Below are 11,730 nucleotides of genomic sequence, written 5' to 3' on the forward strand. Positions count from 1 at the left end.
ACAGTGAATAAATGATACTCTGTGTCTTGGCATGGGTTAAGATTTTGTTGATTCCACAATGTTAGATTTTGTTGATTCCACAGTGTTACATTTTGTTGATTCCACAATCTCTGGGTTCTTGGATTGTGGTTGATTTTTAGTTCTCTTTGTCTTCTGCACAATATGAAACTGATACTTGTGTAACAGACCATTAGGACTCTCTCTGTTTCCATTTCCAGTGAGGCACAAATGTCAGTACATACCAAGATTTCCAGGTGAGTGTGAGGCATATGTGTGAGACACTGCATATGCAGAATTTACAAAAGGAATAAAGGAGACTCTGCCTCACAACTCCTGGCCCCTCAGTTCAGTTCAGTCCCTCAGTCATGTCCAACTCCTTGCGACCCCATGGACTGCAGCACACCAGGCTTCTCTGTCCATCACCAACTCTCAGAGCCTACTCAAACTCATCCATCGTGTCAGTGATGCCATTCAACCATCTCATCCTCTGTCATCCCCTTCTCCTCCTGCCTTCAGTGTTTCCCAGCATCAGGGTCTTTTCGAATGAGTCGGTTCTTCGCATCAGGTGGCCAAAGTATTGGAGTTTCAACTTCATCATCAGTCCTTCCAATGAATATTCAGGATTGATGTCTTTTAGGATTGACTGATTGGATTTCCTTGCAGTCCAAGGGACTCTCAAGAGTCTTCTCCAACACCACAGTTCAAAAGCATCAATTCTTCGGCACTCAGCTTCCCTATAGTCCAACTCTCACATCCATACATGACTATTGGAAAAACCATAGCTTTGACTAGATGGACCTTTGTTGGTAAAGTAACATCTCTGCTTTTTAATATGCTGTCTAGGTTGGTCATAGCTTTTCTTCCAAGGAGCAAGCATCTTTTAATTTCATGGCTGCAGTCAGCATCTGCAGTGATTTTGGAGCCCAAAAAAAATAAAGTGTCTCACTGTTTCCATTGTTTCCCCATGTATTTGCCATGAAGTCATGGAACCAGATGCCATGATCTTCATTTTCCGAATGTTGAGTTTTAAGCCAACTTTTTCACTCTCTTCTTTCACTTTTATCAAGAAGCTTTTCAGTTCTTTGTTTTCTGCCATAAGGGTGGTGTCATCTGAGTATCTGAGGTTATTGATATTTCTCCTGGCAATCTTGATTCCACCTTGTGCTTCATCCAGCCCAGCATTTCACATGATGTACTCTGCATATAAGTTAAATAAGCAGGGTGACAATATACAGCCTTGACGTACTCCTTTCCTGATTTGGAACCAGTCTGTTGTTCCATGTCCAGTTCTAACTGTTGCTTCTTGACCTGCATACAAATTTCTCAGGAGGCAGGTCAGGTAGTCTGGTATTCCCATCTCTTTAAGGATTTTCCACAGTTTGTTGTGATCCACACATTCAAAGGCTTTGGTGTAGTCAATAAAGCAAAAGTAGATGTTTTTCTGGAACTCTCTTGCTTTTTCGATGATCCAGCGGATGTTGGCAATTTGATCTGTGGTCCCTCTGCCTTTTCTAAATTCCAGCTTGAACATCTGGAAGTTCACAGTTCACGTACTATTGAAGCCTGGCTTGGAGAATTTTGAGCATTACTTTGCTAGCGTGTGAGATGAGTACAATTATGCGGTAGTTTGAACATTCTTTGGCATTGCCTTTCTTTGGAATTGGAATAAAAACTGACCTTTTCCAGTCCTATGGCCACTGCTGAGTTTTCCAGATTTGCTGGCATATTGAGTGCAGCACTTTCACAACATCATTTTTTAGGATTTGAAATCCCCTCAACCAGCCAAAGATGTAAGAGAGTCAGAGGAAGGAAAAAGATAAAGATCTTTCCGTATAGAGGGCTGTGGCCAGATTCCCGGTTCCCTGGGTGCCCTCTGACCTCAGGACCCTGGGAAATCGCCTCAATAGGAGGACTTGGGGCTCCTTCAGCAGTCTGGGGAACCCACCAACCTCAGTGAAAGCTGAAGCCTCTGTGGATGGGCCTGACTCTGCCAGCAAAGCTAGAAGATAACAGCAGAACTGACGAGGGACACTGGAAATGAGCCAGAGGGGGCTGCTGCCCTGAAGCTGCCCCAGGGGCCAGGTGGGGGCCAGCTGGGTGGGTGAGAGTCACCTTACTTTGTCTAAGCCTGGAGGGGAACTTCTGGATGGCCAGGGCTTGAGGAAAGAGTGCAAGTGGCCACCTACATATAAAAAAAGAAGGACTCAGCAGAGAACCACCGAAGAGCCTAGAAAAGTGGCCAAGCAGGAAGCATCCACTTCAACCATCTGTCAGGCTCACCAGAGACACCAGCTATAAACAGCTGCTAGGCCTAGAAAGCATTAAAACACCCACCCTTGCCTGCCCTCCACCTTGGCTGGTGGGGGTGGGCAAATGAGGCAGGTAGGGGTGAAACTGAGCCAGGAGTGGTCAGGAAGGAAAAGTCAACCATGCCCCCACCCCTTTCCACTGGAAGCTTCAGTGTGAAACTGACCTAAGCTGGCAGGAAGAAAATGATACAGTACTGCTTAGAATCTGTTGGTATAGAACTGTGTATTCTAATTCTGAACTGATACTGCATTGGTGACTTAAAGTGACCATGCTATGCGATGCTAAGTCACTTCAGTCGTATCCGACTCTGTGCGACCCCACAGACGGCAGCCCACCAGGCTCCACCGTCCCTGGGATTCTCCAGGCAAGAGTACTGGAGTGGGGTGCCATTGCCTTCTCCGGAAAGTGACCATAGCACTGCATATTGTCTAAGAGGAACAGAAAAGTAAGGGGGCCTTCCAGAGTTTTTATCTAAAGGCAGGAAAAATGAAAGGAGGAATGGGAGAACAAAAGTCAGATTGTAGTTTTATCAGCGTGTTCATCATACTTGTCACCAGAACCCAGGTGCCCCCTTGTGCTCGCTTCCATCATGTCTTGCCCTCATAAAGGTAGCCACTGTCTAGTCTTCTAACAGTATAGTTTTTTTTTTTTTTTTTTTTTTTTTGCCTGTTTCCGTGTTTTATGTAAATAGACTCATTCAGGATGTGTTCTTTTGTACCGGGTTTCTTTCATTCAGTATTGTGGGAGGTTCATCTGTATTGTCACATGTAATTGTATCTCATTCATTTTCATTATTCTATAATGTTCTATAGTGTGAATATGGACTTCCTGGTGGCTCAGACAGTAAAGAAACTGCCTGCAATGCAGAAGACCCAGGTTTGATCCCTGGGTCGCAAAGATCCCCTGGAGAAGGGAACCGCTACCCAGTCCAGTATTCTTGCCTGGAGAATCCCATGGACAGAGGAGCCTGGGGAGCTGCAGTCCACGGGATCACAAAGAGTTGGACACAACTGAGCGACTAACACCAGTGTGAATATACCACAGTTTATCCATTCTGCTTTGATGGGCATTTGGATAGCTTCTAGGTTCTGCCTATTAGAAATAGTGCTATGAATAGTCTATCATGTTTAATAATGGGCAGAGAGCTATTTAAAAATCTCTGGCATCTTATTTCCTTCCCATTTCCCTAACTACCACCCCAGTTCATACCTTCTCAAACTTTCACTTGGACTAATAGCAGTAGCCTCCTGATTGATATCCCCATCTACAGTTCATAAGTATGCCAAGTTTATCTTCTGGGAGTGTAATGCTCATCATGCCGTTTTCCTTACTCAGAAACATTAAATGTCTCCCCATTACCTTCCAGCCACAGCAGTTCCTTTGCTTGGCATTCAAGGCCTCCTCCCTGCATTTATACTCCAGAACATTTTTGTGTCCCAATCAGGCTAAGCCACTGCCATGACCTAAACACAAACTCTTTTTTTTCTTCCTCTGCCTCCCTGTTCTTGGCCACTCCCAGTCCACGTTGCATCATGGTGCCCACTCAAACTGCCCCTAACAGCCAACACATCTGTCAGAGTTCTTGTCCCCCCAGGCTGAGCTCAGACATATTTCTTTCCACCGGCAGCTTGCAATCCCTGTGGCCAAGGTCATTTCCCATCTGCCATGCTCTGTTGGACACTACCTTACGTATCATGAGCTGCCCCGTGTTAGCATTGCTCTCATTTGTGTTTCATCTTTCTTGCCCACTGAACTCCAGCGGGGCCCCATCTGTCTCATCTGTGTGTCTCCAGAGCAGCTGGTCCAGCTGCTTACTCATAGAAGAGGCATTAATGCTGGTTGAATTATTTTGGAGAAGTTGTTTGAAAATGTCTTCCTGATTTTTACCTCTGATTCCCACTTCTCCTTTGAGTGAATTCCCCCTCTTGCTCCTTGGTATTTTGTGTGTGTGTGCTGGCTAGCTCAGGAACATAGTCTTTGGTGTCTGGTGCTTTGACGGATCCTCAAGAAATAATGGTAACCTCTCAATGCCACCCTCTTTGATCATACTATTTAACCCCCTCCATGTCTTAAACAAATTAAATATTTATTAGGCATAGACTATGAAAACTGGAATAAAATTTGCTGTGCACCTGTAAGACATCATTTCAGAGTCTTTAGTCTGGAAGAATGTTTAATCTGTTATCTATTGTTGATTCTTGAAACTTGCCTTTTTCTCACCACGATGGATGAATTTCACACTAGAAGTTTGCAGATCTCAGCTGAGGTTTATCAGGTACTTTCAAAGCAAGTAGAAAATAAAACTGGAGCACTCTTTTGCTTTCCCGTCAGTACCTGGGTTCTCAAGAACTAGTTCCTAAATTAGTGACTTAAAATATTGGTTATAATGATTAGACACCTCTTTCATTTGCTCTCTCTCCCCCAGTTATTCTCAAGAGAACTTGGGCTTATTCTGAGCACCAGAGATGACTTAATTTTGCAGTGAGAAAATAGGAATGAGAGGAAGCCAATTAGGAAACCTCAAGGAAGAGGAAGTATCTCCAGACTGAAGGGAAGGCTGTTGAGTCTTATTTCCTCTCTGTTCTTGACTCATCCTCTCAGTGCCTGACCAGCAGCTCCGACCTGATCAGGGGGCTGGAATGGGTGTGAGGTGAGATTGGAGTTAATGAGCAGAGTGAAGGAAATCAAATAACATTCACAAAGACCCCAAGATATAGGGACGCACCATGGGTGTGAAAATCTCAGTGAACTGGCTGACGCTTACAACTCCCGCCCCGTCCACAGTCATGGGTGAGGCTGCGTGTGTGCAGGACAGGGTGGGTAAGAACTGGCTGCTTTCAAAGGTAAGAAAACAGACTGAGTTGCACTTCTGAACAGTCACAGCATACAGTGTAGCCTGGTGCAGTACTTGGCTTCCTTCTTGCTAGAGAAAGAGCAAAACCACCACCGATCCAGGCTTTATTCACCAGTTTCCCCTCCTTTCACAAAGGCAGAAACAAGTCTTTAGTAGGTGACTTATTTTCTTTGTAGTGCTTAATATTTTTTTCCTCCATGCCTTTAAGGGTAGGTATAGTGTGCTCACCTGTTTGAGAGAAGAAATCGAGGTAGTGGTCACCAGGTAATCTCTGGCCAGCGTCAGATCCAAATCCAGTGCTTCTGACACTTGGAGCAAAGCCCGACCCTGTTCAGGACTCAGGCCCCTCCCTTCCCCAATCTTATTTTTCACTGGAACATTTGCTGTTTTCTCAAGCTATGAAGGGCTTCCTGTGTTATCATGCCAAAGGGGAAGTTGTATGTTAAAAAACCACCAACGGTTAAGCCCAAACCAGCTGGGGTCTCCCATTGCTGCTTCCAGTATTCTGGGGAGACCCATGAGAATTCTTAGTGTTTCTCTAAGTCCTTGGCTTTTAGAAATGAGCTCAGTCATCCATCAAGCATCGGGTCTTCATTTAAAGGGGGAGTTTGGAAAAACAAGAGAAGCATCAAAAGTTTTAAGAGGGTAATTCTAAAGTTGTTACAGCTAAAAATCAAGGGTGACCTGACAGCTAAAGGTTTTGGCTCTCTAGAAGGAGTTCCTGGATAGATGTAGTTAAGTAAAATGTCCTTTGGGTTGAGCTGATACAAGTTTATTCCCTTTCAAATCAAAGGACAGTGTTACTGTTTTTGGAGATGACTGACGGAATTCCAGGCACAGAATGATATGGACTGGTAAGGAGAGCATGGAGTAGCAGGGCAATGATAACTTGTGACTGCTGTGTCGACAGACACCATATCGTGCCCACCACTGGTACTGTGAGAGAAGCACATACTAGGTGTTACGGCCGAGAGCGCTGGGGAGTTTTGCTTTATTGGAATGTGGTTTGAAGAGATTTTGAGCAGAAACATAACCAAGTGCCTCATGTAAATCACAGTAGCACATCCCACACCACATTTGAGGCTCCATTTGTGCCTCTCCTTTGCCCATAAATTGTATAGTAGAACTGGAGTACAGAGAAATCACCATTTCCTCTTTCCCCAGGACTCAGCCAGAATGACAGCTCCTAGGTACCCTACCATAGCTCCTGGGGTACAGAAAGAACTCAAGGACTTCGACTGGTATGAGAAAGATACAAATAGAACCAGGTTCTTGCCCTCAGTCCTCTACTGAAGCACCTGATCTGGCCAGGGAGCTACCTCCCTTCAGCTGATCAGCCAGAGCCGCTACATCTCCAGCTCTTTCGTGGCCACAGTTGACTTCTGGGGCCCCTTAATATCAGAGCATCCTAACTCTCCTAAGATACTCTATACCTACCAGTGTTTCAACACCTGCTCGTATCACATGGAAACACAGATAAGCTTCATTTTTATATTCCCTGGCTCACTGAAACCACCAGCAGAGCATCCTAACCCAAGGGCTAAATTCTTACATTGCCTTCAAACGCCATGTGATTCAGCGTGTCTGCAGTCACTGGGAATCTACGCTGCCACTTTACCTTTGCCTTGTGGGTAACCCCTACCTTCCACCTACTTCCACCCCCAGGGGAGAATGTGGGCCTTGCCGAACGGAGGCCCCCAGGAGATTTTCCAAGACTCACGAGATGTCAAGTCATCTCTAAAATTTTTCAAAAAACCAGAAAGTCATTTCAGAATGTCTAACTTGGTGGCCCCACAGAGAGGAAGATCAAATTTTCCACACAGACACAGCAAGTCTGCCCCCACAGGCTTGTGCTAAAGCTGCAGGAGCATTTGTACCCAGACTTTCATGAAAGCTCCCCAGCCCAGGGGAAAGTCCACCCGGGTGAGCAGTGTAGCTGCTGCTTGGCGCCCAAGGCAGATATTCTTGAAGTCTCTGCTTCCTGGGGATCTCCCTTACCAATGGAATCAGCAAGAGGTTCGTCTTTCTGAGAGATTTCCCAGAGGAAATCTATTTGCCTGTGGAAAAAAACTCAAATTCTAATATAAAATCTCTGGCCTTTTAGGTTTTTGAGTTTGGATTTCTCATGAGAAGATTTCACAAATCTCTTCGAATAAAAACAGTTCAACATAGTACAAAACCCAAGTAGTGAAAATGCATATTCAGTGAATGACCAGAGTGCTTACTTCATGCCAAGCACTGATGATACACTCAGGAGCAGATATGGCCACTGCCCTCAAGGAGCCTGATGTTCTAATTCTAGCTTTCAGTTTGCAGTTGTATTGAAAATGAAGTTGACTCCTTGCAGGAAGTATCCTGTAGGGTAATAATAATGTATCTTGTTGTTCAGTCACCAAGTCTTGTCTGACTCTGTGACCCCCATGGTCTGCAGCACGCCAGGCCTCTACGTCCCTCACCATTAATAAGTATGCTGCTGCTGCTAAGTCACGTCAGTTGTGTCCGACTCTGTGTGACCCCATAGACGGCAGCCCACTAGGCTCCTCTGTCCCTGGGATTCTCCAGGCAAGAACACTGGAGTGGGTTGCCATTTCCTTCTCCAGTGCATGAAAGTGAAAAGTGAAAGTGAAGTTGCTCAGTTGTGCCCTACTCCTAGCGACCCCATGGACTGCAGCCTACCAGGCTCTTCCATCCATGGGATTTTCCAGGCAAGAGTACTGGAGTGGGGTGCCATTGCATTCTCCGATTAATAAGTATATGCCACCCAAAATCCTAGCCCTCTTTTAGGGCCCAGTTTAAATGCAGCCTCAACAGAGGATCAGAATTTATTTGAACCTGTGAAATAATTCTCATAGCCCAGTGTGTGTGTGTGATTTTAAATATTCCATCACTGCATGGCAGGGTACACCCAGGGTGCTTCACTGAGAGTTATGTCTCTGTGGGAAGGAAAGGCAGTTATGAAAACACTTCTCAGTTGTTCCCTTGTCTTTCTACAGCTTTCAGTTCAACTTTTCAGTTCATTTACTGAACTTTTATGAGCCAAGCCCCATAGCAAGGGTGGTAGAGAATACAGAGATAAAAAGTATTCAGGCTCTGCTCATCTTCCTTTCTTTCTGTGCTACACTGGGTCTTTGCTGCTGTGCACGGGCTTACTGTAGGTGCAGTGTGAGGGCTTCTCATTGTGGTGGCTTCTCTTGTTGTGGAGCGCAGGCTCTAGTGTGCTGGCTCAGTAGCTCTGATACACAGGCTTAGTTGCTCCACAGCATGTGGAATCTTCCCAGACTAGGGATCGAGCTCGTATCTCCTGCATTGGCAGGCAGATTCTTAACTACTGGACCACCAGGGGAAGTCCTGCTTTGCCAATCTTCAGTGAAGCCTGTTACAGCTCTTTTAAGTTAAACCACATGATTACCAATATGTGATATTTCTGACCTACAAAAATGGCCATTTTATTTGGTTCAGGCTAATAAAAATTCAAATTATATGCACTGGGCATAGAAGGGGAAAGAGGCAGATTGGTGAATCTGAGCTTCTTAGATGAGGAGATGGGAATGAGTGTCCTTAGAGGAAGAATAGGGATCTGAGGGAACAGGAGAGCTTGAGGAGGGATCAAGCAGTGTATCTTAGAGCTGTGCCATGGAATGTAGCCCTGCAGTGGAAATAGGAAGATGAATTGCAAGACAAGGCTGAAAAGAAAGGCACAGGTCAGCTAAGTTCAAGACTAAATTTTACTGAGCAGCTCAAAGAAGTCTGGGCGGAGAAGCAACTCAGTGAGATGTTGCTCAGGAAAACGATCCCAAGAGTGTGATCAACAGGAAGAGACTACTGTGCCAGACCAGGCCGACTAGTCTTAATCCAGGCAGTGGTAGTGCCTGGAGTAAGAAGCAGAAAGAGTTATCCCATAGGGAGAATCAACAGGATTTGGTGACTGGAAGGCAGCAATCACAGTCATCATTTAATGAGTGCTTATTATGTGCTAGGTATCTTGTCTAGTACCTCACCTTCTTGCCTTCTCTCATCTAATCTCCTAAACAGTCCCCATAAAGAGAATCCAGCCTTAAGGAGGTTGCATAAGGTCAGATATCTGATAACTGTCCCAAATGGGATTTAAATTCAAGTTTAAATAGAAAGGGATGCACTCCTAGCCCCTGTGCTGTAAGGGAATTCATTCATTCAACTAATACTTATTGAGCACTTTGATATATGCTAGGTATTGTTCAACCTGCTGGAGCTGTACAAGTGAACAAAACAAAGATTCTTGCCCTCTTGGCCCTTGGGTTGGGTGAGAAGAGACAATAAACAGTGAGCAAAATTATGAATTATATGATGGGAAAGAGGAGAGCAGAATAAGAAGGATCAGAATTACCTGGGGAGGTTTGGGGGAACTGACAACTATTGCAATGTTTTGACTCTGAGGACTTGGAAAGTGTAGTATGAGGGAAGGGAACTGGCTTGGGAGGAAGAGATGGAATGAGGCATGTTCTGTTTTAAAGATGTTAGGTTTGGAGGTACTGTGTGTCTCAACGTGAAAAATACCTCATGGGTGATTAGAGAAGACTCAGCACTAGAGACTGATACAGCCAGAGACCTAGTTTTGAAGAAATACCACCATAGAGGGGGTTGTTGACTGAGTTCACCCTCTGAGCAACCTTAAAGAGAAGTTGTTTTATCTATGACTGTTCAGGTAAACTTTCGGAGTTACAGTCTAAGGGGCTTGCTCAGAGTCTAAGAAAAAAAAAGTACTCAGTGTCAAGAGGAGTTGGTCCTGAGGATAGGGACCTAAACCTAGGAACACCTTTTATCACTTGGGAATCAGAGACAGCCGGAAAGTACCCTGTGTGCCAGAAATGATGTCTTCACTTAGTATTTTCTTAATTGAGTTTCAGTTTTGGATTTTCTTTTTCAGTAATGAAATAGAAGTTTATGTTTTAAAAAATACTCTTGAGAAATTAGAACTTCCTTAAACTCCTTAGGAGGCTCTTAAAATTTTTTTCTTTTAAATGGAAAGTGAGTTTAAGAGAAAATACATTAAAGAGGTAAGAATTCCTTCTTCAATATTACTTACAACTGGTATTGAAGTGCCAGAATCTTGTTATAACTGGCTTTCCTGGTACACAAGTTGTTGGGCCAGCTACACTAGTTTAACATCTGGTTTGCATTTTATAGTCACTAAATAGAAGTGTGTGTCTTGGGGTAGGTCAAAACAGGCACATTTTACAGTTTCAAAAGTCACTTGCTGTTCTCCCAGAGCTACCTTGCCTGTTTGGAAATTATTCTCATTACTTCATCTACCACCAGCCTGCTTTGAGTCTGTCCCTTCCGTTCTTGTTCATTATCAATCAAGGCTACTGATTCCTTTACTACACCTATATTGCCTATTGTTAACTGCTCAGTTGTGTCTGATTCTTTGTAATTCTGTGGACTGTAGCCCACCAGGCTCCTCTGTCCATAGAATTCTCCAGGCAAGAATATTGGAGTGGGTAGCCATTCCCTTCTTTAGGGGATCTTCCAGACCCAGGGATCTGTACCTAGGTCTCCTGCATTGCAGGCAGGTTCTTTACCATCTGAGCCATCAGGGAAGCCCCATTGCACCTATATTTCAACCTCAGTTCCACTTTTAAGACAAAACTGTCCAGAGCTCTTGGCCCAAGGAAAATCTTACCTGGCCAGAATAAAATTCTGCTCTGGAGTAGCTAGCAACACCGCTCCCTTCTGTACCTAAAATTAACTGGCTACTGCCAGAGCAGCTGCAATCCATTTATTTCTCCCTCTCATAGCAGGAAAGAAAGTGGTTGGATAGAAACTGTCATTTGCAGAAACTTGGATGAACCTAGAGACTGTCAGAATGAAGTGAGAAAAACGAATATTGTATATTAACGCATATATGTGGAATATAAGAAAATGGTAAAGATAATCTCATTTGTTAAGCAGAAACTGAGACACAGACGTAGAGAACTATTAACGCATATATGTGGAATATAAGAAAATGGTAAAGATAATCTCATTTGTTAAGCAGAAACTGAGACACAGACGTAGAGAACTAAGGTATGGATACCAAAGGGTGAGGGAGGGGAGTGGGTAAATTGAGAGAGTGGCATTGACATATATACACTACTATTGTGTATATTGCTTCCCTGGTGGCTCAGACGGTAAAGCGTCTGCCCGCAATGCGGGAGACCTGGGTTCAATCCCTGGGTTGGGAAGATCCCCTGGAGAAGGAAGTGGCAATCCACTCCACTACTCTTGCCTGGAAAATCCCATGGACTGAGGAGCCTGGTAGGCTAAAGTCAATGGGGTTGCAAAGAGTCGGACACAACTGAGCAACTTCACTTTCACTTTTTTCACTGTGTATAAAGTAGATAACTAATGAGAACGGCACAGGCAAGGTCTACCTGGTGCTCTGTGGTGACCTAAATGGGAAGGAAATCCAAGAAGGAGGGGATATACCTATAGGTATGGCTAATTGACTTTGCAGTACAGCAGAAACTGACACAGCAATGTGAAGCAATGATACTCCAATTGAAAGAAGGAAGGACGAAAGCAAGCAAGCCCGTGGGTAAACAGATTAA

This window comes from Dama dama, chromosome 13, assembly GCF_033118175.1.
Source record: "Dama dama isolate Ldn47 chromosome 13, ASM3311817v1, whole genome shotgun sequence".
Classification (NCBI taxonomy): domain Eukaryota; kingdom Metazoa; phylum Chordata; class Mammalia; order Artiodactyla; family Cervidae; genus Dama; species Dama dama.